We start from the raw sequence: 6,679 nt of genomic DNA on the forward strand, positions 1-6,679 counted from the left end.
CTGATTGACGGATGATGTCTCTGGTGCTGAAAATTAACTCAAGCTCATACTCATATTTTTCTGTGGAGCAAAGACCTTCGTAAAGATTCACAAAGTCATGGGAGTTATGATGCATATGCAATTAAATTATCTGCTTTTAATCAGTCTGGAAATTGTCCCAACACTTGTGGTATATCCTCACTCCCTGAGCTATTTATGCTGAAAGAAAAGGTCCTAGAGATGCCTATGCTGGTACTGGGCTATAGGCTCAGGCAGCAGTGGCTTTACAGCAATGCAGTGACAGCACCACAACAAAGTACAGAGTCTTGGGAATATGTACTTAGAGCTTTAGAGGCATATGCTGGACAACAAAAGCTGACTGCGGACTACTGAGCACCACGGGGATGCCACAGGGAGACACGAGAGGGAGCAAGACAGAGGCGGAGGGAGAGGAAGGGAAAAAGGGGAATGGAAGGGGTGACAGAGGAGCTTCCATTACTAAACAGAGGGAACATTAAGAAGATTTAATTTGCCTAATGACAAAGGCACATCCCTAAATGGTTGTGCACTATATTGTAGTGAAGCATATTCCATTAAGGCAATAAATCTTTGAATATGTACATCTGGCTTTCTTTCCCTCCTTCCTTTCAGCTTCTTTCTTATACCCATCCCTGCCAGGTATCTGTATTACATAATATTGCGGACAAAAAATACAGAGGCTGATGTATGTGAGTCAATGATCTCTATACATCTTACTCTACCAATAACTTTGCTCTGTCACAGTCACAAACACTCATACACAAAAAAAAAAACACGCATAGCAAATAAGTTATTATCCATGCTCAGATGGAAATGAAAGAAACACAAACAAACACCTAACAATACCTAAAGCAAATCCAAAGTCTTGTTTTGTTTCACATGCACAGTCATTCAAATCAACGCGGTATGCGATTAAAATCAAAGCACAGTTTACCCACGGGGCTGCAGGGTAGGGGTAATGCTTATGCATTCATAATTGATGGAAAAATACACAAACTCACATTCCTAACTTCATTTTACCAAAGTTACCATTGCTCAATCGGAGCTGGAGGGCCGAAATGCAAAAGAAATTAAGATATGTATCTGTTGCAAGGCTATATAAACATATGCATCCGTAATTCTGCACATATTCTGAATTCTGCCAAACACACAGTCACCCTTATTAGCCCCAAAACAGTTCCTGTTTTACACAAGGAGGTACCTTTGCATAGTGAGTGTATTACTATGCATATGAGAGTTGGATTACCATGTTTGTTAGACCGTGGTTTGTGAGGTTGGTGTTTCTGTGAGGCTCCATTTGTTTTAGGTGGCGCTCCAGTTTGTTGCACACAAGGAGCTCATTTCTCTCCGTTAGGGAGTCTAATAACGTTATAAGTCAGAGGAGTTTGCTTCATGAGGCCAGGAAGCCGTATGAGCGCCGTAACTCTCCATCCTCATATTCTTTCTTTTTCGGGCTGTCCCAAATGACCTTGCTGTGCATGGCTGAGCTGGAGATTAGAGATTAGATGAGCAGGAGTGTGGGATACAACTGGAGGGATTTAGATTGTTAAAGAGAATCTACGGTTTTAAAGCAGGGATGCCAAATAGAAAAGAAAGGTCTTAAAAGATACATTAAAGTCAAGCCGCAATGGTATTGGGAGATGAGAGAAGAGGAAGAGGGAACAGGCCTGGTGTGTAGGCAATGCATGTGCGTGCATTTTTTTTTTTCTTTGTATGCCTTCGGCTAGAAGCGGTGGGAGGTCTTTCATTTTTATTCCAACAGAGCCGTTAATCCCCTAATTGTGCTTAATCGCCTGATGGCTTTAATTTAGGCCCTTGATAGTACAGGAGGACCGACCCTCCTGGTCGAGTCTTAAAAAGACCCCTGGCTGGCTGAAGCCCTTCCAAAGTGCGGCTCTGCTGCATGTGTGTGTGCACGAGTACAACGGGCAAAAGGAGAAGATGGAAGATGAAAAAGAATGTGTTGGGATCTTTAAGTGTGTCGCCAAGCATGTGGAGGGGTTGGAAAAGACGAGCTGTTATTATAGATAATGAGCTGATGTGTGTGTGAAACAGACAGAAAAGTAAGCATACAGTATGTTCGCTTCACAGTTGCCCCTCTCTTCTTCAGTTTCACTTTGCTCCTTCTTCTTCTTATCTCATTTTTTCTCCCAATAATGATGAGGGTTTGACATGGCGGTGGGCCGCTCTGTTAACCAGCTTATGTAACCGTGCCCCGGCGGCTTGGAGGATGTGCTGACAGCATGCTTTCTCAGCGTCATTAGCAGAGTTACACAGCTGGCTCCAAACAAGGGGAGGAGCACGGGAGACAGAGATAAAATATAGGGAGGAAAGAAAAAGAGGAAGTAAAGTGTGATAAGGGAAGTCAGGAGTGGAGTGATGGCATAAGCAAGGATGAGGTAGAGAGACAGAAGAGGATAGAAGACAGGGGAGAAATAGGATGGATGTCAGAATGCCAGCTGTGGGAACTCCAGGATGCTTGTCCCACATCTCCTAGCTGAGCTTCTAGTTCAAACACTATTGACACGTCTCAGCTGCACATATGTTTTTACCTTTTTGCACATTTAATCAATTTGTACTGCAGCAATGCAGCAGGGGCGCCTTTGTTCCTCCTATTGTTTCTGTTTCCCTCAAAGGAGACAGAAAAAAAAAGACAAGAAATGCTCATATCCCATTGGGTGCTTGTATAGCATACTGTCCCACCTCACATCACAGGCAACAGAAAAGCAATTCACATGCAAATAGCAGGTTGTCTGTGTACTGAACACAGATTAGAATAACAGCAACCTTGCATCACAGGCCCTCAACAATGTCGTGATAGACATGTCAGATAACGCAGATGCGCTAGTAGGAATCATCAAACTCAGGCGGAAAGTGCTTGATAGAAGAAGCCGTCAATCAGAATTTGTGAACTCCAGCATCGTGTGAGGGTAATGAGAAAATACACAACAATGGAGTTTGTGCACATTCTGCAGCAAGAACAACTTGTGAAGTGAGTGGTTGGAGTGATCAACAAAACCCTTTGAGATGAAAATGGAAATCTAAAACAGAAGTTGAATTAGTAGGTAAAATGTTATGAGTGATTCAAAAGAGCCTACGGCAGCAGGATACATGTATCACAATGAGATGAATGCTCAACAATAGAGAAAAGTGACACAGAGTTGATGTGGAGATGCTAAAACACATACAAAACTATATTTGTCAATCTGTTTATCTCTTTTTGTGATCCAGCATTCTTAACCCCAAATGCATACACGCACTCCCACACTCTTGACTCCATTTCGTGATTTTTTTTTTTTTTTTTGTAAAAGCTTGGCTTCAAGCTGAGCATGATTGGTGGAAGGCCCAGTACGCTGAGCTTCAAGCTCAGGGCTTGGATAAACATCCGCTGGGCACAGAACAGAGATGGAGAAGGCGGTTGTGGGAACGGAGAGTATATCCAATACCTCTGCCACCAGCAATAGCAGATGCTACAGAAATATTTGGCCCCCTCATCATCAAGTGTTGACAATATGGTTTTGGGAGACAATTTGTTTAAGCAAAGCTTAAGGAAGTGAGGATGGTTAAGCACTCTTACTTGCAAGTGTAAGTAAAAAAAAAAAAAAAAAAAGATACGTGCAATAAATGTATGGATGCATGACATAGAGAAAATAGGAGACCATGAAGTTGACATTTGCATCGCTTTACCTGTGTGGAGCAGCGGTTTAGACTTTACAGCCTTCAGTTATACTCAGTACCTCCATCTCTGACAGCTTCCAGGTTCTACTTAACGTCTAATCTTTTTCTTTGCCACTCCTTCTCATGCCCTCTCACCCCAGGTAGATACACGTAAACAAACCTTTGTCAAATTTGAAATTCAACTTTGTTCATTCTGTAATACTGTCATGCCAGATTCCACAGCATTTGCCTTCATGTCGTCCCTCTTTGCCAACATCTCTGCTCCTTCTTTCTCTCTTTTGCTAGAGGAGTGTTTCTGTGGGATGAGTGCCATGTCATGGTTTATGGTTATATAACATCTGTGTTGTCTGGTTGTGTGTGTGTGTGTGTGTGTGTGTGTGTGTGTGTGTGTGTGTGTGTGTGTGTGTGTGTGTGTGTGTGTGTGTGTGTGTGTGTGTGTGTGTGTGTGTGTGTGTGTGTGTGTGTGTGTGTGTGTGTGTGTGTGTGCAAGCCTTAGCATCTGCTCTGCACTTGGCGTCTCAGACAGATAACAGGCTTAACTTCGACGAGCCCCCAAATGGCTCAGGGCAATTCAGTGACACGCTTTCACCTGAAAGCCACGGAAACATCCCACAGCAGTGCTTAGCACTGAGAGCAGTTACTGCTGGGATGGTGGCACACACGTCTCCACATAAACAAAAGTGTACCTAATGAGATGTTAAATTACAACTACAGGTGTTTAGAACCTATAGTCCACTTGTTCTGAGTATTTTCACACACAAATGCTAATTCATCTGCATCATCAACAATTCAAAGAATTCATTCTACAAATTGGTGTACAAATCAGGTGCAATACAGGAAACAAGTGGAACCTGTTCTGGATGAAGTGAGGCAAAACAATCAGCCAGTCGAAGTCTTTAGAGGTAGACAATTTGTCTTATTTAAAGTGTTAGATTAATGTGAACCTGACATAAAGAGAAACATCTTAAAACTAATAAAACTTAACAGTCCTCTTTAAAACAAACTTTAAAACTTTAAAACAGAACTGTATCTGTTTAGGTTTCTTTCGCACAGAATATTTAAAATATTTCTGATGAACTTACACTTTTATTCTGATCCCTAATGGAACGTCATTAATTGATGTCACCAACATTTGATCAGGTGTTTAAAGGTGATTTCCTGTCACTATCTCCAAAAAATATTAGTGTTCTGGACCAGTGAATGGTATTCCAACAAAGGAAACATCGCTGTATAATTTAGCGTGGAACAATGACCCTGTTGGCATGTGCTAAAATACCAGGCAAAACTGTGCCAGTAGAGTGCCAAATTCACTTTGAGGAGCCATCTTGAAACTTCTTTGTGCTTTGAAACAACTTCATGCTGCTGTCAGACGCCTGAGCAGAGGATTATTTCTCTCACTAAAAACACTTTGCATGCTCTGTTGCATCTCAGAATGCAAAACACATCCAGTCAAATAAGTTATTCTGCTCAATTACAGACAGCTTGGAGCTCAAGTCCGATCAGGGTCGAATCATGATCCTCATCATGATCATTGGCAGAGTTTCCTGATGATTGTCAGAAATAGAAGTCAATGATTTTAAGCTGAAAAGTGGACACTGGAAGTCACAACAGTATCCATGGCGCAGGCTCTATGGCATCCCCCAAGCCGAGGGCAAGTATACAGTGACTTGCTGAAAATCCAAGTGGTAGACAGAGAGTCCGAGATGTAAGAAACACTACTGATTGTCTATTCTGAGTGAGGTACGTGCCCTGTGTACTTGCACCTCCTGCTAAAAGCCCAGGTGTTTTCAGAGCTTCTTTAAAGTAGCACACTGCAGGGAAACCAAATATCCCTGAGGCTGAAGGTGAAGGGACGACTTAAAAATGGCACAGAGAGAATCGATTAGGACACAGACATATATATACGCACACAAGAGCCCTCAGACATTTCCTAGTTTCTACTTCCAAGCACCCACATTCCAGCTTCCAACTCACAAATGCATTGCTCTAAAAAAAGCTCCCTCTCCCCATTTATCATTCAGTTTTCTCATTTTACGCCATTTTTCCTTGCCTCTGTTCTCTTCCTCTACTTTTTCCACATCCCAAACCCCTTGTCTCACCATTATTTTTCACAGCCTTCCTTGTTCTTTCACTCATCCCAGAGTGGATCCTTCTATTTGAGTTTGATGAATCATTCTCTCCCCCCTGAAGAGTCCAATTATATCTGATGGAATGGCTTCTACGCCATTGATGTTTACGAAGCTATCTATCCATTGCCAGGACCATGCCGTTTGTTGCAACACTGCTGTCACTAACTTGGCTGAACTGATATACGATATAAAACTGCTATAAAAAGCTAAAGTAGGGTTCTGGCTGCCAGTGGCAAAATTAAACCCACCGCAGTGAGCCAAGATGGTGAAGAATGTCACTGTCAAGCAAGTGGAGCAATGACAATGTCCTTAAACTACTTCAGTGTCTCTCCTTGGTGCTAGTCTGGAAGTTAAATTTAGCTAGACATTTGTGGTACATTACAGGAAACAGTACAAAAGTTTAAGTTTGATTCATTGAGGAGTTTCACTTATTCAACTCCCCTCCCAACACGAACCAAAATAAAAGAAATTAATAAGAACACTTTTGACCACTTGCTCTTTGACTTGGCTGGTCAAAGAGATTTGATGCAGATGAATTTGTCAAGCTGTCCTTGCCACGGCGGAGTTTCAGTGGAGTCTGTTTTGTAAATTACTTTGGATAAAAGTGGCTGTTAAATTATTAAGCACAGACCAGAATTGCACTTGTGATGAAATTATTTCTTTTTAAGAGGCTGCCAGACGTACAATTGATGCCGGCTGCCTGATAACTGGGTGCAGGTGGTCAGAGCTCAGCAGCGTTTGATTAGGATTTTTGCATAATGAGTGGTTACAGGCAGTTTCATACAGGCAGAAATTCATGCATAAAGAGATACATACACTCACTGTCTGACTTCATTCATTTCTCACAGCTTTTT

Source organism: Antennarius striatus, chromosome 22 (assembly GCF_040054535.1).
Source record: "Antennarius striatus isolate MH-2024 chromosome 22, ASM4005453v1, whole genome shotgun sequence".
NCBI classification, from domain to species: Eukaryota; Metazoa; Chordata; class Actinopteri; order Lophiiformes; family Antennariidae; genus Antennarius; species Antennarius striatus.